We start from the raw sequence: 24,262 nt of genomic DNA, 5'->3' as shown, positions 1-24,262 counted from the left end.
TATTCTCACCTTATTGGGATCCCGATTCTGGATCAAGTGTCGTTCAGTGGCCTAGAGAGTATTCCGACTGCTCGAGAGATTGCCAACCTGTTGCACATAGATGAAGATCTAATTAGAGCTAATCTGACTACCAAAGGCGGAATTCAGGGTTTTCCTTCCGAGTTCCTCATTGCTCAAGCTACCTTTTATGGGAAGGCCATGAGTGAGGATGCCTTTGAGGCTTTGTTTGTGCTGCTCATCTATGGACTGGTGTTGTTTCCCAACTTCGACAAGTTCGTGGACATGAACGCCATTAGGATCTTCTCAGTTCTTAATCCCGTTCCGACTTTGTTGGGCGATGCCTATGTCTCTTTGCATCTGAGGAACGCAAAGGGTGGAGGAGTTATTGTCTGCTGTCTACCCCTGCTATACAAGTGGTTTATTTCGCACTTGCCGCAGACAGTTGCTTTCAAAGAGAACAAGGGATGTCTACGGTGGTCTCAGAGACTTATGTCTCTCACCAATGATGATATCACTTGGTATGATCGTGTGTATGATACCGTCCAGATCATTGACTATTATGGTGAATTCCCTAATGTGCCTCTTCTTGGCACATGTGGTGGGATCAGCTACAATCCCATTCTCGCACGACGTCAGCTTGGGTTCCCCCTAAAGGATAAACCTCATAACATTCTGTTAGAAGGTGTGTTCTTCCAGGAGGGTAAAGATCCCCAAGGCCTGAAAGCCAGATTTGTCTGTGCTTGGCGCAGTATTCACAAGAAGAGTAGGAACGAGTTGGGTCCAAAGAACTGCATTGCTTTGGAGCCATACACCTCTTGGGTCAGACAGAGAGCTGCCGTGTACTTGATGCCATATGATCATCCGAGACCTACACCGTTGGATGTGGCTGGGCCTTCAACCCTCCCTACCTAACATGTAGAGGAGTTGAGAGAAGAAGACCTTTCAGGTGCTTGGATCCGTGAAAGAGAAGAATTGCTTCAGCAGCTTAAGGAGAAGGACGCTATGATTGAGTTCCTCGAGCATCGAGTGATCGACGATCCGAACGACACTTGGACTTCTTTGCTTCCTCAGTCCTCCAAATTCTGGAAGAGGAGGTATGATCGACTTGCAAAGGAGAAAGAAAATATGGAAGCGGCCTATGAGAGAGAGATCAAGAAGCTGTGTACTTCTCGTCTTCCAGCATCCCGAGCTTCTAGGGATCCATAGGATGTTTATTTCCCTTTTCTCTTTGTAATAATCAAAAAAATGATGTACTTCTTTGTCTCGATATATTGAATGAAATATTTTCCGTGGGAAATTAAAATGCTTTAACTATTCAAAATATTGCAAATAATACCCTAAGGGTTCCTTGAAAATAAACAAAGCATCTGCACAAGCATTTCATGCATCATTTTTGCATAAGAAGGTACCCTTTGTTTCTGGTCTTCTTGTCCTAACTCTGTGTTCTTCATTTATTTTGAAGACAAGCTGACTCACCGGTATTATACTCGAGTCAATTCTGCAAGAGTTATGGAGCAGCTAGAACAAGAGAACAGAGAATTGAAAGAAGAGGTCGCCAGACTTGGCGCTTTGATGGAGCAACTCCTCGCTGCTCAAAATCAACCTGCTCAATCGCCTGCAACTCCTGCCCAGAGGAGGGTCATCTCAGAGGTCGTCACTTCGACTGTGCCAGTCAGTGCTCATCAGGTGCCCAATGCTATGCCACCCGGGTTCCCTTGGGGAATGCCTCCAGGTTTTATGCCTGATCTGCCTGCGCCAACTTTTGCTCATATGCCGGCATCTAGCCCGGTCCCTGTTGCTGCTCCTCCTGTCGTGCATACCATGCCAAGGGTAGACGACACCATCTATCACTCCGAGCCATCTGAGGGCTCAGACGTTCATGAAAAGATGGACGCCATGAACGACCAATTCCTTGAGCTGAGAAAGGAATTGAGGACTCTTCGAGGTAAAGATTTGTTCGGCAAGTCTGCTGCCGAGTTGTGCCTTGTTCCCGGTGTGAAGATACCGATTAAATTCAAAGTACCTGACTTTGAAAAGTATAAAGGGAACACCTGTCCACTCGCTCACCTGGTCATGTACGCCAGGAAGATGTCTACCCAGACTGATAATGATCAGCTTCTGATTCATTATTTCCAAGACAGTCTGTCCGGTGCTACGCTCAGATGGTACATGAGCTTAGATAGTGCCAATATCAGATCCTTCAATGACCTTGGCGAAGCCTTCGTCAAGCAATATAAGTATAACGTCGATATGACGCCTGACCGAGATCAACTCAGGTCCATGTCGCAGAAGGACAAGGAAACATTCAAGGAGTACGCCCAGAGGTGGCGAGAGCTGGCAGCTCAGATTACACCACCGCTGGAGGAGAAAGAAATGACCAAGATCTTTTTGAAGACTCTTGGCTCATTCTATTACGAGCGGATGGTAGCAAGCGCTCCCTCTGATTTCACCGAGATGGTGAACATGGGGATGCATCTTGAGGAAGGTGTCCGTGAGGGACGATTGGCGAAAGATGAGAGCTCTTCTTCTAAACGATATGGGGCATTTAAGAGGAAGGATGGGGAAGCACATGCTGTGCAATCCCATCCTAAGCACAGAAGACCCTCTGCTCAGAGGAAGCCTGCACGTCGTGCCGGTCATCAGCACCAGGTGGCTCATATAGCACCTGTCTTTAAAGACAATGCTCAGCAACATCAGCAACATCAGCAATATCAGCATCAGCAACAATATCAACAGCCTCAGTATCAGCAACAACATCGTCCACAGCAACAGGCTTACCAGCCTCGTGGAAGTACAACCAATCAAGCTAACCTGAGTTATGATAGGAAGAAGATCAGCTTCGATCCAATTCCTATGACATATGCAAAGCTTTATCCTTCCTTGTTGGAAAGGAAATTGGTTTCTCCCAGGGATCCTCCTGCCATTCCTGCAAATCCACAATGGTGGTATAAACCAGATCAGCATTGTGTTTACCATTCCGGGGCTCCGGGTCATAACATCGAGAATTGCTACCCACTCAAGACTAAGGTTCAAGACCTTATGAGATGTGGAATTTTGAGTTTTGAAGATTCAGGCCCGAATGTCACCAAGAACCCATTGCCTGCACATGGGAAGTCAGTTAATATGGTTCAGGAATGCCTTGGGAAGTACAAGGTCAGATATGTAAGCCACATTAGGTAGTCGTTGGTTGAAATACATCGTTTGCTGTGTCAGTACAGCTACTTAGAGCATAACCACGACAAGTGCCGCGTCTGCTCGGTTAACCGCTTGGGTTGCGATCAAGTACGCCGAGAACTCCAAAAGTTGTTGGATGAGGGTACCATTGAGATTCTGCAAAATCGCAACGTTGATGAAGACGAGCCTGAGGTGAATGTGATTTCACCAGTGTTCAAGCTGCCCGAGCATGTTGTTATCCGCTATGATAGCAGCAAGCCGAAGGCTTCCCCTTCTTTGGTCATTAAACCTGCAGGCCCTGTGCCTTACTCTTCAGACAGAGCCGTACCATTCAAATACAATCTTGTCGCTGTGCAAGATGGGGTAGAAGTGCCTTTGCCTTCAACTTCTGTGACCAACGTCGCTGATGTAAGTGGGTTGACCCGAAGTGGTCGTGTGTTTTCTGCGCCTCCTAAGGCTGTTGCTTCTGATACGGTTGAGCGTCCGGTTGGGACCGCTGTTAATATTCAGAATCAGGCACGTGATGTTGCCAAACCATCCTCCTCTGTACAAAAAACTCCCGTTTCTTCAGTTGGCCCGAGTGGCATTGTAGATGAAGAATCTGATGAGATGCTGAGGCTCATCAGGAAGAGTGAGTACAACATTGTAGACCAGCTTCTACAAACGCCATCCAAGATTTCCATTCTTTCTCTGCTGCTGAATTCAGAACCCCATAGGGAGGCTCTGCAGAAAGTCTTGGATCTGGCGTATGTTGATCACGACGTCACCATTGAGCAATTCGATAGTATTGTTGCAAACATTACCGCTTGCAACACTTTGAGCTTTTGTGACGCTGATCTCCCTGAGGAGGGAAGAGACCACAACATGGCTTTACATATTTCCATGAATTGCAAATCTGATGCAATGTCCAACATGCTGGTGGACACTGGATCTTCTTTAAATGTATTGCCAAAGACCACACTCTCCAGATTGTCATATCAAGGTCCTCCCATGAGGCAGAGTGGGGTTGTTGTGAAGGCATTCGATGGGTCGCGTAAGACCGTGATTGGGGAAGTTGATCTCCCAATCAAAATTGGACCAAGCGATTTCCAAGTTACCTTCCAGGTAATGGATATCCACCCATCTTATAGCTGTCTCTTAGGCAGACCATGGATTCACGAGGCTGGCGCCGTGACATCCACCCTACACCAGAAGTTGAAATTTGTCAAAAACAAGAAATTGGTTGTAGTAGGGGGAGAAAAGGCTCTCCTGGTTAGCCACTTGTCTTCTTTCTCGTACATTGACGCTGAGGATGAAGTTGGAACGCCATTCCAAGCTTTATCTATTGATGAACCAATCGAGAAGAAGTCTCCTTCATTCACTTCCTACCGTGATGCGAAGCTGGCCATTGAATGTGGTGCAGTTGCTGGATTAGGGAAGGTGATTGAACTTGAAGACAATAGATCCCGGGCTGACATTGGCTACTGTTCTGGGGCATATAATGAGCAAGGTTTGTTCACGAGTGGAGGATTCATTCATGATGATCAACCTGAGGAGGAAGCTGCTGCTATCTTGGAAGAGGATGCAGAAGACGTGAACAACTTCGTTATTCCTGGTGGTGTCTGCCACAATTGGGTCGCTGTAGATGTTCCTACGGTCATCCATAGATCAGAGTAATTGTTCACTTTGTTTGAAACCCTTCTCCCATGCCAAAAGGAGAAGTGATGACATTGTTGGCAAAGCATATATACAATGATGTTTTCATTCAATTAATGCATTGTTTAACATTTGTTTTTCCTTTGTTTTCACTTTTTGCTTTTGCATGAAATCAGTGATCACAAAAAACCCATAAAAACAAGAATAAAAGCAATCTTTTTCATCTGCATAATGGTTTGCTTGTTTAAATTCTAAAAGTTTTTCATTAACCAAAATCATTATGCAGGTTGATCCTAAAACCCATTGAACATAATGATCCAACGCCATCTCCCAATTTTGAATTCCCTGTATTTGAGGCAGAGGAAGATGACGTTGAGGGGATTCCTGATGAGATTACCCGTCTCCTTGAGCACGAAGAGAAGATCATTCAGCCGCATCTCGAAGACTTGGAAACAGTCAACTTGGGGTCTGAGGATTGTGTTCGTCTGGTGAAGATTGGGGCACTTCTTGAAGGGTCTGTCAAGGAAGATTTGATCAGTTTGCTACGAGAATATTCAGATATCTTTGCTTGGTCCTATGAAGATATGCCGGGTTTGGATACAGGTATTGTGCAACATTTCCTGCGCTTTGAAGCCTGAGTGCGTGCCTGTGAAGCAGAAGCTCAGAAGAACTCATCCAGATATGGCAGTGAAGATCAAAGAGGAAGTTCAAAAGCAAATTGATGCGGGGTTTCTGGTGACTTCTACATATCCTCAATGGGTGGCCAATATTGTGCCTGTTCCTAAGAAGGACGAAAAAGTCCGTATGTGCGTTGATTATAGAGATTTGAACAAAGCTAGTCCGAAAGATGATTTTCCTCTACCACACATTGATATGTTGGTAGACAATACAGCTAAATTCAAAGTCTTTTCTTTTATGGATGGATTTTCCGGATATAATCAAATCAAGATGGCACCAGAGGATATGGAGAAGACAACATTCATCACACCTTGGGGAACATTCTGTTATCGAGTGATGCCCTTCGGTTTGAAGAACGCCGGAGCCACGTATCAACGAGCTATGACTACCTTGTTTCATGACATGATGCACAAGGAGATAGAGGTCTATGTTGATGATATGATTGCTAAGTCCCGAACGGAAGTTGAACATGTTGAGCATTTGTTGAAGCTTTTTTAGCGTTTGAGGAAGTTTAAACTTCGCCTGAATCCGAACAAGTGTACATTTGGAGTCCGTTCCGGCAAGTTGTTGGGTTTTGTGGTAAGTGAAAGAGGTATTGAGGTTGATCCTGCAAAGGTCAAAGCAATACAAGAGATGCCTGCACCCAAAACTGAGAAGCAAGTTCGAGGTTTTCTTGGCCGCTTGAATTACATTTCCAGATTAATATCCCACATGACTACCACATGTGCGCCGATATTCAAGCTCCTCCGGAAAGATCAGTCTCATGATTGGACCGAGGACTACTAGAAAGCTTTTGACAGTATCAAAGAATATCTGTCTGAACCTCCGATCTTGTCTCCGCCTGTGGAAGGAAGACCTCTGATTATGTATTTGACAGTTCTTGAAGACTCGATGGGTTGTGTACTCGGTCAACAAGATGAATCGGGGAAGAAGGAATTTGCTATATACTACCTCAGTAAGAAGTTTACTGATTGTGAGTCTCGGTACTCTATGCTTGAGAAGACGTGTTGTGCTTTGGCTTGGGCTGCTAAGCGTTTGCGCCAGTACATGATAAATCATACAACTTGGTTGATATCCAGAATGGATCCAATTAAGTATATCTTTGAGAAGCCTGCTTTAACTGGGAGGATTGCCCGTTGGCAGATGTTGTTGTCTGAGTATGATATTGAGTATCGAGCTCAAAAAGCTATCAAAGGTAGTATCTTGGCTGACCATTTAGCGCACCAGCCGATCGAAGATCATCAGTCTGTTCAGTATGACTTCCCTGATGAGGAAATTCTATATTTGAAGATGAAAGATTGCGATGAGCCTACACTTGATGAAGGTCCGGAACCTGGTTCCAGATGGACGATGGTGTTTGATGGCGCTGTTAATCAATATGGAAATGGAATTGGGGCAGTGATCATTACTCCTCAAGGTTCACACATTCCGTTTACAGCAAGGCTAACTTTCAAATGCACGAATAATATGGCGGAGTATGAAGCCTGTATTATGGGACTTGAAGAATGCATTGATTTGAGAATCAAGTATCTTGATGTGTATGGTGATTCGGCCCTGGTTGTTAATCAGATCAAAGGAGAATGGGAGACGAATCAACCTGGTCTCATTCCGTACAGAGATTATGCAAGAAGAATTTCAACATTCTTCACAGAAGTTGAATTTTATCACATTCCTCGAGAGGATAATCGGATGGCAGATGCGCTTGCTACGCTTGCTTCCATGATTGTGGTCAGACGGTGGAATGATGTCCCCAATATTACTGTGATGCGCTTGGACAGACCAGCTCACATATTTGCGATTGAAGAAGTGAAAAATGACAAGCCTTGGTATTTTGATATCAAGAATTTCCTCCAGAACCAGGTCTACCCGCCTGGGGCATCTGTGAAAGATAGGAAAACTTTGAGAAGGTTGTCAGACAGTTTCTACCTCAGTGGTGAAGTGTTGTATAAGAGAAATTTTGATATGGTTTTGCTCAGATGCGTGGATAGACACGAAGCAAACCTGTTGATGACTGAGGTCCATGAGGGTTCATTTGGCACTCATTCCAATGGACATGCCATGGCTAAGAAGATGTTGAGAGCAGGCTACTATTGGCTGACAATGGAGTCTGACTGTTGCAAGTATGTGAAGAAATGTCACAAGTGTCAAATTTATGCGGATAAGATTCATATTCCTCCGACACTTCTGAATGTGATTTCATCACCATGGCCTTTCTCTATGTGGGGAATCGACATGATCGGCATGATTGAGCCGAAAGCATCCAACGGACACAGGTTTATTCTCGTAGCAATTGATTACTTCACCAAATGGGTTGAAGCTGCTTCGTACGCGAATGTAACCAGGCAGGTGGTTGTGAAGTTTATCAAAAACCAGCTGATTTGCCGTTATGGTGTGCCAGAGAGGATTATTACTGATAATGGATCAAATCTGAATAATAAGATGATGGATGAGTTGTGCGCTGAATTCAAGATTGCACACCATAATTCCTCTCCCTACAGACCTAAGATGAATGGGGCTGTTGAAGCTGCTAATAAGAATATCAAGAAGATTATCCAGAAGATGACTGTCACGTACAAAGATTGGCATGAGATGCTGCCATTTGCTTTGCATGGATATCGTACGTCTGTACGCACTTCAACAGGGGCAACCCCTTTCTCTCTTGTTTACGGCATGGAAGTTGTTCTCTCAATAGAGGTGGAGATCCCATCAATGAGAGTCTTGATGGAAGCCAAGTTGACTGATGCTGAATGGATTCAGAGTCGTTATGACCAATTGAATTTGATTGAAGAGAAGCGGTTAACTGCCATGTGTCATGGTCAGTTATATCAGCAGAGAATGAAGAAAGCATTCGATAAGAAGGTCAAGCCGCGTGTGTTCCGAGAAGGTGACCTTGTGCTCAAAAAAGTCTTGTCTTTCGCGCCCGATTCCAGGGGCAAGTGGACTCCAAACTACGAGGGTCCATATGTTGTTAAGAGAGCCTTTTCAGGCGGAGCTTTGATGCTTACAACAATGGATGGGGAGGATTTCACTCGTCCTGTGAATTCCGATGCAGTCAAGAAATACTTTGCATAGAAAAAAAAGTATATGCAAATAAAAAACAGAATGGCTCGCTAAGTTGAAAACCCGAAAGGGCGGCTTAGGCAAAAATGAGCGTCTCGGTGGAGAACCCGAAAGGGTAATCCAGGCAAAAATTAGAGACTTGAAAAAAAAGAAGAATATTTGCATCCCGCTAGATTGAGTACCTCACCCTGGGGCAATCTAGGCAAAAATTAGGGATTTGGCAAGTAACTGCATCCTGACAAGACTTTCTGTTCCACAGCTGTCATTTCGTCAGAGGATTCTCGATTCGTCGTCAACTGAAGCTTCGAATACATCGAGATTCAAATTGGTAGAGAAAGGATCATTATGTTCAATATAACCCTCTTCCAATATATATCACTGATTTCAAATTTGTACAGATCTATGGAGTCTTGCCATTTGCAGGCTACCATTCCATCAAATGAATTTGAGCTTTTTATCCAATTATTTGCACTCTTATTTGTTTCAATTCAACAAATGTTTTGCATGTTTTAATTGATAAAATGTCATTGTTTTAAACGAACAGATTTTTCAAATTTGTTGTTTTAAACAAAGTGAATATTCACAATTTTGAAAGGATACTCAAGAATATCTCAGTGCTCTCCCAAGGGTGGCATGATCTCCAACAGGTAAGACATTTGGTTCATATTCCTGGTTTGGTTGTATCTTCTTTCTCCAGATCTTATGATGGGGTTGTTCCCCAGCATAGTTGCAAGCAAAGTGTTGTTGAAGACTCAGTTTTCTCCAGCAGCAGTTTTCCCCAGTAGAGTTGCTTATGCAGTTGGATTCTACTTAGATGATGTTTTTCTCCTTCAATGGGTTATTCCCCGGAGTTGTTTGGAGTTGCAGAACTTTTGTTTCTCAATTGATGCTGAGATCCCCTGCGGATCTTCGAGATTCTCTCTTGTTCCCCAACAGATTCGTCTTGGTGGCTGTTTTGCCCGTTGTGACTTTCTGTACCAGGATTGGTTTGTTTGCTGATCCAGCACTCAGAGATTTGGTGTTTCCTGATATCTCTGATCCTCTGCTCCCTTGCAGTACCCGCAGATCTATGCTTTATAGCATGTAGATTTCCGCAGATTGGCTTTCCAGTTGGTTCTCCCCTGGAAGTATAGTACCGGGCGTTTGATTCCTGGACCTGTTTGTGTTAGATATGTTTGTTTTGTCAGCATTCATCAAACATAGATCACGCATATTCATGCATATTCGTAAACATTCAGATATTCATGTTGCATTTCTCGTCATATATCTTTTGTTGATTGTTCCTTGCTATGGTGGTGCAGATCCCTAATAGATCTCCCCTAGCAGATATCGGGTGTTAAATCTCTCCATATAGAGTCAGCCCCATAAGCAGAAAGTGTCTGTTGTCTTTCCTTCTGCAGTTCCCCACTGAGATATATCCTCGTGGATGACGGTTTCTTCCGTTTCCTCCCCAACATATATATTGGGATGAATTTTCCTATTTGAGCTACATCCTCATTAGGACGTGTCTTGATTCAGTCTGTCTTTTCGGATTATTCCCGGATTGGCTATTTGTCAATTGTCTTGTGCTTCCCAGTGGGTTGTTCCCCAGCGGAGTTTTTCGGGCCTCTACCCTTATACCGGTAGTTGTAAGTCCTATTTTCTTTGCCCTTTCAGCGGAATTGGTGGTTATATACCTTTTATTCCTCGGCAAGTTTTTTTTGGTTTTCTACCCTTTAACCGGTAGATGTAAACCCTAATTCATAGTTATCCCCACCAGAGTATGGCTATTACCTCGTATTCGGTAATTGTAAGTCCTATCTCTTTTTCCCTAACAGAGGTAACTTTTGTGGTTCGTTCTGGTTGTTGGTGGATTGTGTGCTGTTCTGGCCCCATCCCCAGTTGAGTTTGTGGTCTTCTACCCCGTTTTTGGTAGTTGTAAATCCCAGATGTTGATTCTTTCTCCCCAGCGGAGTTTGTGCCTTGTGGTACAGTTGTGGATAATTGCCGGATGCTTGCAATTTATCCCCAGCGGGTCTCCTTTCATTTACCCTTGTGTTGGTAATGTTGTTGCTCCCTTTGATTGGTCATCATTATATACCTAGTTTGGTACCCCGATGCCTTTCTTTTCGGTTGATTTATCCTTTATTAACCCAGTAACCGGTTGTGGATAATCTTCCATGCGAGTATGTTATTCACGGTCTGCCGGTAATGAATAATATATCTCATGCACTCTTCAGTCGAAGCCTTTTGTGTTTCCCTGATCGAGTAAGATTCGTATTTCCCTTTGCGGAATCGAATTTTTATTGTTGGATAATTGCCGGATGCTTGCAATTTATCCCTTTGAGTTGTGTTTCGTTTACCCGGATGCTTGGTATCGATTGTCTCTCTTCTTGGTTAGTCACCTATTATATACTTCGGTATCTCTGGTGTCTTTTCCTTTCGAGTATATTATTCACGGTCTGCCGCTAATGAATAATATGTCTCATGCGCTCTTTAGTTGGAATCCTTTATTGATTTTCCCCAGCTGAGCAAGATTCGTATTCTTTGTAGAATCGAATATCCATCCTTAAACCAGTTTGTGTTTTGGATGATGAGTGTTTTGGCATATATATACCAATTCACGTGTTCGGTAGATCACCTATTATATACTTCGGTATCTCTGGTGTTTCTTACCATGCGAGTTTATTATCTACGTTCTGACGGTAATAGATAATATATCTCATGCGAGTATTCTTATCCACGGTCTGCCGGTAATGGATATTATATCTCATGCACTCTTTGGGTTTGTGTCCCCAGTTGAGTAAGATTCGTTCTCCCGTAGTGGATTCGAATGTCCATCCTGTAAGTCGATTTGCTTTTTTCAAGCCCTCCTTTCGGATGATGAGTGTTTTGGCATATATACCAATTCACGCTTTGGTCGGTCACCTATTATATACCTCGGTATCCCTGGTGTTCCTTCCTTTCTGCTCCCTATTATGACTTTGGTCCCTTGTGGAGTCAGATTTTCCTGAGTTTATGTACCATTTTCAGGTTTTTCTCAGATGCTTGGTTGATTGATGTCTCTCACCCTTATACCGGTCTTAGATATTCATTCTTCCTGAGTCTGTTACCCTTATACCGGTAACACCTCAATTCTTTGGTGCTTCCTCAGTGGAGTCTCCTATTGCTTCTCCCCAGGAGTCAGTTTGTGTCTCCCCAATGGATGTTTTTCCTTTGGAATTTTCTTTTCCCCAGTGTGAGTCCTTCACTCCCCAGGGAGGTCTCCGGTTTGATTTCTGTCATTCCCCAATCAGAGTCGTGTCTTGTTCACGCTGTGTCAGTTTTGTTTTTCCCCAACTTGAAGTCGTGTCCTGCTCACGCATTCTTTTTCTTTTACTATCCCCAATAAGAGTCTTGTTAGAGTCTCTGTTCCTGGTGAGTGTATTACTCCGATGGATCGTTTTTTTCTTCTGTGTGAACTGTATCCCCACAGAGTGTGTGTCTTTTGCATACATACATTCGCATACTGTAGCGGTGTATTCGTTGCTATATGATTTATTGATTAAACCATAAGCAAAGTATACAATGAATAGAGTCGCCACCGCACTTTTATTTATCCAAAGGACTGGCTAAAAAGCGAACAAAAGCCTAAGAAGTTTTACACGTAGAAAACCAATGAAAAGATCAGAGATCGGGTAAGGGGTAAATTACGCAATGGGAAGGTGTTAGGCACTCATCACGTCCTAGGTACTCCTAGGGAGCCCTTTTCACACTTGTTATAAAAAAAATGTTTATTTGTTTTGACATATTGTGCAAACATGAATGGGATGATGAGAAAAGAATGTACAAGTTAATTATTTTTGTGTTTGAATGGATGAACCCGTTGCCTACGTACCTTCCATCAAAGGTAAGGATCAAAACGCCGTAGTTCGGCTAAAAGATTTCCAAAGATTTGTGAGTTCATTTTAAAACACAAGCGTTAAGGCTTTCCATTACCAATGGGAGAAAACTCAACCAACATCAACAATCCACCATGCGAGGACGGCTTCGACGTACTAGAGGGGTTAACCCTGTTTTCAGTACGGAAGTCTTACAATCGACTCACTAAGGACAAGGTAAGATTTACATCAACCGCTATGGTAATTGAAACCTATGGCTAATGTATGAAAACATGTTAATAACGGACAAAGCCAAAACAATTGAATGTGTGAAATTAATTGATTATGATTATTCACAAAAGGATGGTCAAAGTATGATTAGATTGATTCAAAGAAGTGTTATGAAAGGAAGTTTGAAAAGTCAAGGACTTAGGGTCCAAGTTTCTAATTTGAAAAGAGGATGAGAATGTTTGCACAACATGCATTTACAAGTTTAAAAAGTCAACAAGTGAAAAGGGGCTTCGAAACAAAAAGGTTGAGGATGAAGTGTAAAACTTCCTAGAAGTTCACTTCTTGAAATCATATAAAAGATGATTCAAGTGTGCCCTTAGGAATGGGGCAACAAAGTAAGTGAGCAAAGTAAGGTCAAGGTGATACCGGATGCCATCAATGGTCTTATACCAATCTCACAAAGCAAAAGCGGATGTCGGATACCAATAACTGGGTTTACACCAACCTCCTAAAGTAAACAAAATTTGGAAGTCGGATGCCAATCTATCTGGACTTATACCAACCTCCAAAGTATGGTCATAGGAATACAAATGCCACATCACAGGGACTTACAATTGCATCCTCTCACACAACAAACAAGAACAAAGAAGATATGAGTGACCAATGAGGTCTTACACTCTATCCTTCCATATCATGGGAACAAAAGCCAATCAATATGGTCTTACAATTGTCCTCAATGGGCAAACAAACATAGATCACAAGGATATACAATAATGATCATACAAGAATTAGCAATCAATAATGATGAATGCACAATGGCAAATAAGCAATCATGTTCAAATGAATCAAATAATCAATCAAACGAGTTCAAGTAGCACACACTATAACCACACAATTTAGGCTCAATCAAAGGGTTTGACTTAAAAAGTCCACTGGAATGGGTGAATGGCGCTCTTAACCTTGACATTGAGAGCCAAGGTGAAGCAGATGAAAGGATATGAGGGGTGTGCCTCATCACTCTTATCCCTGGTCAGGGAGAGCATTGAATATCAGAAGGTGTGGGAGTTCAGAAAGATGGAACTCTCTCCACAGGTTAGACTCGATAGATCTTGGGTTTGGATCTCAATGCTACAACCATGTAATGGGAGCAAGGAGAAGACTCACAGAATAGTGGGAGATAGGCTACATATCTCTTATATCCACCAATTGCCTTATTTAAAGGACTTTACTTGCTTGGGGACAAACATAAACAATCACAAACATTGCCTCTTAAGGAGGACTTCAGACAGTTGCCTGGCTAAATAACAAGCCAGGTCTTCCAGACTACATGGAGACAAGAGAGTCTACCTCAATGCAAATGCTATACAAGCAAAGCAATGCAAGTTCTTAAGAGAACTGAGCAACTAAGGGTACCTGAACTCAATCAAATATAATCAGCATCCCAACATAAACAAAACAACAACATAAGAATCAACAACCAATGTACAATCAAACAATAATGTGCATAGCACAAAGCTCATGTGAACCAAGCACCCTACAACACAAACAAGTTAGTTCACAATAGTCAAATGAAACAATTCAACTTGCATTAATTCCTTTTAAGCACTTTGCTTCTTAACCTGAAAAGTCAAAGTCAAACTCAAACATGAGTAACAAGACCACTAGGACAAGCCTAGGGTCCAAAGGATGGAAAAAATGTAAAACAGCAAGTGAAACATGATCAAAACTAAGAAAATTCAATTAAGAAGAGGATCCAATTGGCCTCACATCCAAACTATGCACTAATTTCATTTTATGCACAATTTAGGTCAAAGTAGGCAAGTGTGAACCACATATGAATGAACAGAATGATCACACTCAAACAAATATCAAAACAGCTCAATAAATTCCACAAAAATTCCAGCTCAAACAGAACATATTCAATGAGCTACCCATCAAATTTCATGCAATTTGGACTAGTGGAAGTAGGGGAATTAAATTCAACATGTCATGGCATGCAAAAATCAACCTAAACTAGGTCACAAAACGAGTGTCAACTTCAATCAATTGTAAAACAGTGAGATCAAATTAGAAATGAATGGGACCAAAGCCAAATTGAAGCTAAACATGTTAGGAAGCACTCCACCAAATTTCATATTCATATGGTAAGAAATGAGCATTTCACAAGATATGGAAGTTTGCTACTCAAGCAAAACCCTAAAAATGCTAAACAGCAATCAAAAATGTCAATCAAATTGGAAATGAATCAACAATTCCTACAAAATTTCATGGTGAAACTAGACATATACAAGGTATCTCATGCAAAAAATCAGAACCATAGGCCTAGTGTAAGCATGTAAAATTAAATCATGAACACAGCATAGCATAGTGTGACACATATTGTTACACTCAAAAAGATTATGTCATATCTACCAATCCAGGGATCCAAAAATTACAAACTATACATCAAAATCTCCAGGAGAGAGTCAAGAACAAGCATGTGAAATTTCATTCATTTTGGAGCAAGCATGATTATTTTATGATCAATATGGTGAAACATACATATATAGCATACATGTCAAAAATCATTAGACCAATCCAAAAAATCACCAGGCACAACTTGAGTTACTATGCCTAAAAAAAACTAGAGGAAATTCTGAATCCAACAAAAAAATTCCCACCTAATTTGGATTAAAATTGAATTTAATATGATTTTTGTAAGATTTGTTAATTTGTTGAAATAATTATTTAAGGTTTAAAATGATTTAATTAAGGCGAATGGCAATTTTGTAATAAACGTATGCCTGGCCAAAACGGCGCCGTATCATTAATGCGGTGGCCTCTCCTGATTCGCTCATTCGCGCGCCAAACACCAAATTTGAATGCGCGGCCATGGCAGTGGATCAAACACCTAACATTTCCAGAAAATGAAACAGTTCTTCATCGTTCTTCATCTTCATCAATCCAGATTTCGGTTATGAGCAAATCTTCACGAAAATGCACAAGCCGTATACCATTCTCTCCGTCTCTCAGCGTAGATCACAGTTATGGCAATGGTTTCGTCCAAAGGTTAACGTATAAAGAGATCCATTCGATAAAAGTTTTGATGCATAAACTTTGAATCAAGATATCTTGATGATTACTCAATGAAAACGCGTGATTCAAGTGCCAAACTACTCCACGTTCAACGCACTATCTAAGCCATGTCTTGATTTTAAGAATTAAAGGTTTTGAAAATTCACCTTCTTGAAGTGCAGTTGGAGAATCCGCGTGTATTTGGCCTTGATTCTTGAAAACAGATGAAGAATGTTGATTATGAAGATGATTGATGATGAAAATTCAGCTCACAGGTGCTTGAATCCGAGGAAAATTGCAGCTGCCATTGATGAGTGATACTTTGCACAGTGAGAATTTGGCCACGATTTTGCTTCAATGCTTGAAACAGTCCCTTAGATTCACCTGCACACCAAGAATCCACAAAGAAATTGCAACAATATTGATGACTTATTGATGAAATGATGAAGAAAGTGAATATCAAAAATGTGAAAATTGAGAGAATTTGGTGAGGTTTTGGATTGGATCTGAAAATGTGATTATTCCCCCTTGCAATTCTGTTAGAGTTAAGCTTTTATATGTGCCCTTAATCCTACAATTAATCATGATTAGCACAAAAATTGGTGATTAGTGAAATGAAGCTTCTTTTGTAATTTGGCCAATTTGCCCTTGGATGGTTTTGACCAATGGAACAGTGTTTTCTCACTTCAAGCAAATCATAAATCTCATTTGGAAGCTATTGGAATTGGTCCCATGTCAAATTTTTTTGTACTTTGAAAGTTGGACCATTTTGCCCTTGGCTTTTTAATTGGTTCACTTCAAAAATGACCTTTTTATGTGAAGGCTTTTGGAAAAATGTGATGATGGATTATGAAAGTACATGTTAAATGTGGTTTGCCCAAAGAAGAACCATCCAATTTGGCCATTCCATGTGAAAGTTATGCCACTTTGAATTTAGGCATTTTCTGAAAATGATTGGACCATAATTTGCCAACCACACATGGGAATTGAGTGTTCTTTGACTCTTTGGAAAGGCAAGAACAAGATCTTCAACTTTCATGTTGGACAAATTTTGATTTGAAGCTTGGTTAATGATGTAATTTTGAGGAGAAAAACTTTCCATTTTGGGCAGGTGAGAATTACAGGTCATTTCCATTTTGGGAAACTTTTTGTCTGACTTCAAATTCTTCAACCTTGATCTTTGAAATGCCAAATTAGGCTTATATGGACATGAATGAGACATTTCCAACCATCTCACACCTTCAAATTCCTGATTAAATGCACAGTTGACCACAGTTGACCACAGTTGACTTTTCTAGGGTTTTGGTGGACTGAGCCAAGTTCTGATGAATTTCAAGCCTTTTTCTCTTGAGATCTTGATACCAAATGATATCACAAGTCATATGAACTCTCATGGATGATCATGGTGCCCAAATTCTTCAAGAATGGCCACCATCCATTGCTCAAATGGCTGATTTTATCTGTTTTGACCTAGTTTGCTTCATCTGCAAGAAACATGGTTAGATGACAATATTTTTGTACTTTTGGTTAGTAAACAAATGAAAAGAAATGATATACAAATGCAATACATGCTTGGTGATCAAGAACCCCACTCACAAGACAACCCACCCACTAGGAGGGAAGCAAAGGCATGCAATGATCCTTGAGGCTATGATATGATATGATATGATATGAGCCATGAGGGATCTTAGGGCAAAAATTGGGGTCTTACAGATGCCCCTATTTAAGGTCATTCTAGCCGGATAAGTGAAGTTTAGAAATTTTCACATCGACGCGGTAGAATGGGCTTAAATAACAGTAATGAGACAAATTTTGGTCCCTAAGAGACCTCATGATGCAAATGTATGCGTGCAAAAACACACAACCTCTGCGGGGATATATGGTTCACACAGAAGAAGAATGATCCATCGGAGTAATTCATTCACCAGGAACAGAGACTCTAACAAGACTCTCATGGGGATTCTTATTGGGGATAATAAAGAAAAAGAATGCGTGAGCAGGACATGACTTAGAGTTGGGGAAAACAAAACTGACACAACGTGTGCAAGACACGACTCTTGATTAGGGGATACTAGAAATCAGACTGGAGACCTCACTGGGGAAGTAAAGGACTCGAACTGGGGAAAGAAGCAAGTTCCAAAAAGGAAAACACTTCCATTGGCAAGGACTCAAGCTGACTCACAGATGCGTGTACTGGGGATAACACCAATACAGCAACACAAATAGCAACACAACTCCGCTGGGGAAATCTAGAAAAGACTTTCCAGGGGAAGCCAAAGGATGAGATGTTACCGGTATAAGGGCAACAAACTCAGGAAGGATGAATATCCAAGACCGGTATGAGGGTGAGAGATATCAATCAATCCAAACATCTGAGAAGGACCTGAAAAAAGGTTCGTAAACTCAGGAAAATCTGACTCCACAGGGGACCAAGGTCATAATAGGGAGTAGAAAGGAAGGAACACCAGGGATACCGAGGTATATAATAGGTGACCGACCGAAACGTGAATTGGTATATATGCCAAGACACTCATCATCCTGAAGAGAGCGAACGCAAACTTGTTTATAGGATGGATATTTGATTCTGTAAAGAATGTAAATCTTACTCAATTGGGGAAAAAAACAAAAGATTCGACAAAAGAATGCATGAGATACATTATCTATAACCGTCCAAACGTAGATAATATCCTCGCATGGAAGATATCCTGAACCGGGTTGTAGGTTGTTTATAGGATAAAATCCGAGATCGTGAATTGGTTTGTGTTCCAAGACACTCATCACCCTGAAGAAAGCTAGAACAGCAATCCTGTTTATAGGATGGATATTCGATTCCACAAGGAATACGAATCTTACTCTGTGGAGAAAACAACCAAAAGATTGACCCAAGAGCGAAAGAGACATAATATCCCTTACCGGCAGACCGTGGATAGTATACTCAAAAGGAAAATTATCCTGAACCGGGTTGTAGGTTGTTTATAGGATAAAAATCCGAAAATGTGAATTGGTTTGTGTTCCAAAACACTCATCATCCTGAAGAAAGCTAGAACAGCAGACTTGTTTGTAGGATGAACATCCGATTCCACAAGGAATACGAATCTTACTCTATTGGGGGAAGATCAACAAAGGATTCCAACCAAAGAGCGCAAGAGACATATTATTCATTACCGACAGACCGTGAATAATATACTCGAAAGGAAAAGACACCAGAGATACCGAAGTATATAATAGGTGACTAACCAGAAAGAGAGACAATCGATACCAAGCATTCGAGTAAACGAAAGACAACTCAAAGGGATAAATTGCAAGCATCCGGCAATTATCCGAAACAACAAATATTCGATTCCGCCAAGGGAAATAACGAATCTTACTCGACTGGGGAAACACGAAAGGTTTCGACTGAGGAGTGCATGAGATATATTATTCATAGCCGTCAAAACGTGAATAATAACCTCTTAGAGGAAGATTATCCTGAACCGGGTTGTAGGTTGTTTGTAGGATAAAAATCCGAAAAGAAAGGCATAGGGATACCAAACTAGGTATATAAAGATGACCAATCAAGGGGAGCAACAATCATTACCAAGCAAACGGGTAAATGAAAGGCGATCTACTGAGGATTCATTGGTGAGAATCAATGATCCGGGGATGAATTGCATAAACAACAATTATCCACAACGACAAGCTGAGGATATATTGATGACAATCAACTATCCGGGGAACACAATCACTGACAAACGGTGAAGGGACCCGCTGGGGATAAAATTGCTAGCATACGGCAATTATCCACAAAAGATTTGCTGGGGATATAAGTGCTTATTCAAGCGACTTATCCAAGCGAAGGAAAATCGACATCGAATACTAGATGTAGATAACCACAAAGAGGGGATTACAGCTACCAAAAGTTGGATAGAAGACCACAGAAAGGGAATTGTCATCGGTTGGGATGAACAACAAAGTTAACTCCGTTAGGGGAGAAAACAGGGTTTAAACTACCGGTTAGTAGGTAGAAAAAACCGCAAAGGTAGGACTTACAACTGCTGGTTTGTAGGCAGAGGCCAAACATTCCACTGAGGAACAGAGTGAGAAAAAGGATTTACAACTACCGGGTAGTAGATAGAAGACCGCAAAGGTAGGACTTACAACTGTTGGTTTGTAGGCAGAGGCCAAAAAATTCTGCTGAGGAACAGATGAATGAGCGCCGGTTTGTGAGCAACTATTCATTTACGCCACAGTGAAGCGCAAGCGACGGTTGAAAGAAGGCCGATTTAGGATCAAACCAAAAAGGCGGACTGAATCAAGACTCGTCCTGATGAGGATATAACTCAAAAGGGTAAACCCGTCCCAAGGTGTGTTGGGAGGGAACGGAAATAACCGTCATCCACGAGGATGTATCTCAGTGGGGAAGTGGCAGGAAAGGATAGACACTTTCTGCTTAAGGGCGGACTTTATTTGGAGAGATTAACACCCGACATCTGCCTTGGGAGATCTATAAAGGAGATCTATATCACCACAGCAGGAAAACAACAAACAAACGATATATGGCAAAAATGCAACATGAATATCTGAATGTTTTATGATTATGCATGAATATGCGTGATTTATGTTTGATGAATGCTGACAAAACAGACATATCTAACACAACCAGGTCCAGGAGTCAAACGCCCGGTACTATACTCCCAGGGGAAAAACCAACTGGAAAGCCAATCTGCTAGAGATCCACACGCTGTAAAGCAAAGATCTGCGGGTGCTGCAGGATCATGAGAATCCTGAGGATATCTGCAGGAGATCCCAGCATCAACTGAGAAACAAGAATTCATGGCTTAACCAAGAACTGCTGCAAAAGCAACTCCAAACAACTCTGGGGAACAACCCATTGCAGGAGAATCATCCAAGTAGAATCTAACTGCACGAGCAACTCTACTGGGGAGAGCTATCAGCTACTCTCTTGGGGACCAACCTACTGAGGGAGAAAGCACCACACAAGTAGATTCTGCAACAAGCCACTCTACTGAGGATCAAAAGTAATTCAGGAAATCAATCCAATCTTTGGGGTGCTAGAGCCACCAACCTGACCTGTACTGGGGATTGAGATAGCTTTCAATAGGTGGAAACCGCCACAATAACCATTCTGCAGACTAAGCTGGGAAAAATGGAAAGCAACCATGCTGAGGAGAGACACAACAACTCCGTTGGCAACTGCACTGGGGAGAGATTACTACTGGAAAAGAACACGAAGTCTTCAACAACACCTCTGCTTGCGACTATACTGGGGAACAACTCCACCAACAGCTCTGATTGCGACAATGCTGAGGAAAGCGGTAAAGTACCGGGATATCAATCCACCAACCACTGAATCTACCACAGGGAGAACATCCATGCTGGGAAGATTACTGCTGGAGAAGAAACTGAGTCTTCAACAACATCTCTGCTTGGGGAACAACCCTAACAGCAAAGCGGGAGAAAGAGGATATAATCAAATGCCAGGAATATGAACCAATGTCTTACCTATTGGGAATCATACCACCCTCGGGAGAGCACTGAGACATCCCTGAGTATCCTTTTGTCGTTGTGAATATTCACTTTGTTAAAACAAAAATTTTGAAAAATTTATTTGTTTAAAACAATGACATTTTATCAATTAAAACATGCAAAACATTTGTTGAATTGAAACAAATAAGAGTGCGAATAATTGGATAAAAGCTCAATTTGATTTGATGGAATGGTAGTCTGCAAAGGGCAAGACTCCATAGATTTGTACAAATTTGAAATCAGTGATATACATTGGAAGAGGGCTACATTGAACATAATGATCCTTTCTCTACCAATTTGAATCTCGATGTATGCGAAGCTTCAGTCGACAACGAATCGAGAGTTTCTGACGAAAAGACGGCTGGTGACCAGAAAGTCTTGTCAGGATGCAGTTACTTGCCGAATCCCTAATTTTTGCCTAGATTGCCCCAGGGTGAGGTACTCAATCTAGCGGGATGCAAATATATTCTTTCAAGTCTCTAATTTTTGCCTGGATTACCCTTTCGGGTTCTCCACCGAGACGCTCATTTTTGCCTAAGCCGCCCTTTCGGGTTTTCAACTTAGCAAGCTATTCTGTTTTTCATTTGCATATACTTTTTTTTAGGCAAAGTATTTCTTGACTGCATCTGAATTCACAGGACGAGTGAAATCCTCCCCATCCATTGTTGTAAGCATCAAAGCACCGCCTGAAAAGGCTCTCTTGACAACATATGGACCCTTGTAGATTGGAGTCCACTTGCCCCTGGAATCGGGCACGAAAGACAAGACTTTCTTGAGCACTAGGTCACCTTCTCGGAACACACGAGGCTTGACCTTCTTATCGAATGCTTTCTTCATTCTCTGCTGATACAACTGACCATGACACATGGCAGTCAATCGCTTCTCTTCAATCAAATTCAACTGGTCATAACGACTCTGAATCCATTCAGCATCAGTCAACTAGGGATTTGAGGGTATCCTTTCTTTTTTCTTTTGAAGAAACTTTGAAAAAAATTTCCTGATTTTTTGATTTTTTCATCCTTTTCACCCTCTCTTCTTTTTTTTATTTTTTTTTTATTTGTAATGCCCCAGTTTGACTGTTTTGCTGATTCTCATGATACAGCTGAATGAGCTCCTTTGATGCTCAAGAAGGCGGGTAATCTCATCAGGAATCCCCTTCAACATCATCTTCCTCTGCTTCGAATACAAAGAATTCAAGATTGGGAGATGGCGTTGGATCATTATGTTCAATGGGTTTAGAAATCCCTGCATAATGATTCTAGATAATGAAGAGCTTTTGAATTTTAAACAAGCAAATCATATATGCAGGTGAAAAAGCTGTTTTCTTGTTTTTCAGGGTTTTTTGTGATCACTGATTTCATGCAGAAGCAAAAAGTGAAAACAAATGGAAAAACAAATGTTTAACAATGCATTAATTGAATGAAAACATCATTGTATTAAATGCTGCCAACAATGTCATCACTTCTCCTTTTGGCATGGGAGAAGGGTTTTAAACAAAGTGAACAATTACTCTAATCTATGGATGACTGTAGGAACATCTACAGCGACCCAATTGTGGCAGACACCACCAGGTATGACAAAATTGTTCAGATCTTCTGTATCCTCTTCCAAGATAGCAGCAGCTTCTTCTTCTTCAGGTTGATCATCATGGATGAAACCCCCACTCGTGAACAGACCTTGCTCATTGAATGCCCCAGAACAGTAGCCAATGCCAGCCCGGGATCGGTTAACCAGGAATAAATCCATCAACAACACTTAGTCTGGAAAATACCTCTTCTGAGTTCACAATTCTCTCGCTCAGGATGATCCATCGATCTGGCAGAGTTGGCTCTGGTATAGTACCGGGAAGGTGCGTCTTCAAAATAAATGAAGATCGCAGGGTCAGGCTACAGGACGGGAGACCGGAACAAAACACCCGCTTATGCAAATGATGCATGAAGTGTTTATGCATATGCTTGTTTTTTATTTCAAAGGAACTCGAGGGTTTCATTTGCAAACTTTGAAATATCAACATTTTGACCATATATGAGAATATCTCATCAGATATATCAGGTGAAATTTTTTTCCCGGTTTTTTCATGTTTGAAATTTTTTGCAAATAAACTCGTTTGAGTTCTTTGAAAATTTTCTTTTTATCTGATGACATGAAGTGCAGATGAATGCATGAATGCATGAATGCAACAATCACACTCAAGGATCAAGCAAAGCACACCAAACAAAGGTCGTGGGAAAGCTCATTGTATCCCTAATATCAATCATCCATTTTGGTGGATTTAGGTTCTCACCTTATCAACACCCAAGTTCCATTGATATTAACGGTACATGAACCGGCTCTAACATCCTTAATATCAATCATCCGTTTTGGCGGATTATGGTTTACACCTTATCAACGCCCAAGTTCCATTGATATTAAGGATATTTGAATGACTCAACCACGAATCACGGGTTTGCTGAGAGTCACGAGCATGGAGTCTCGGTTAAGAACCACCCAAAGGGAGTGTACTAGGGTTTATACCTGCCAGACATGTTCTACCAAAGGTTCCCGTAATCATCGTCCCATCTCTCGGATATTATCGGAGGAACGAATACTCGTATTCCAAGAATATTCTCAAGAGAGACTCTTATGAGTGTAGTATCGCGTAACAATCGCATCAGAACTTACATCTGAACGACCTCCGCACTACTTCCTATAAATAGGCCAAGATGGGTTTGGTAAACTAAGGTCCTTGGCTTCTAAGGCACATGATTGAACGAATAATGCCTAACCACAAATGACTTGTGTGACATTATCAATCCAACATGACCTCCACCAAGTGAATGGACTCGCAAGTCAACTGGCTAAGGAATACTCCACACCAGTCAACAAGACTATGCCATTCTCCTATCCTAGAGTGCACTCGAGTTCGGGTATAGAACTCATCTCACAGAGATCACCAAAGCAAACAGCAATTGTATATCAAGCAATTCAAACATTACAATCAATACAGTTATCCCAAATTGTACAAAAATATGTCAAATAACAAATAACAATATATCATACAACAAGGATGAAAAGTAGGCAATACC

Source organism: Lathyrus oleraceus, chromosome 3, assembly GCF_024323335.1.
Source record: "Lathyrus oleraceus cultivar Zhongwan6 chromosome 3, CAAS_Psat_ZW6_1.0, whole genome shotgun sequence".
Lineage (NCBI taxonomy): Eukaryota > Viridiplantae > Streptophyta > Magnoliopsida > Fabales > Fabaceae > Lathyrus > Lathyrus oleraceus.
Note: the sequence above shows the minus strand (reverse complement) of the source record.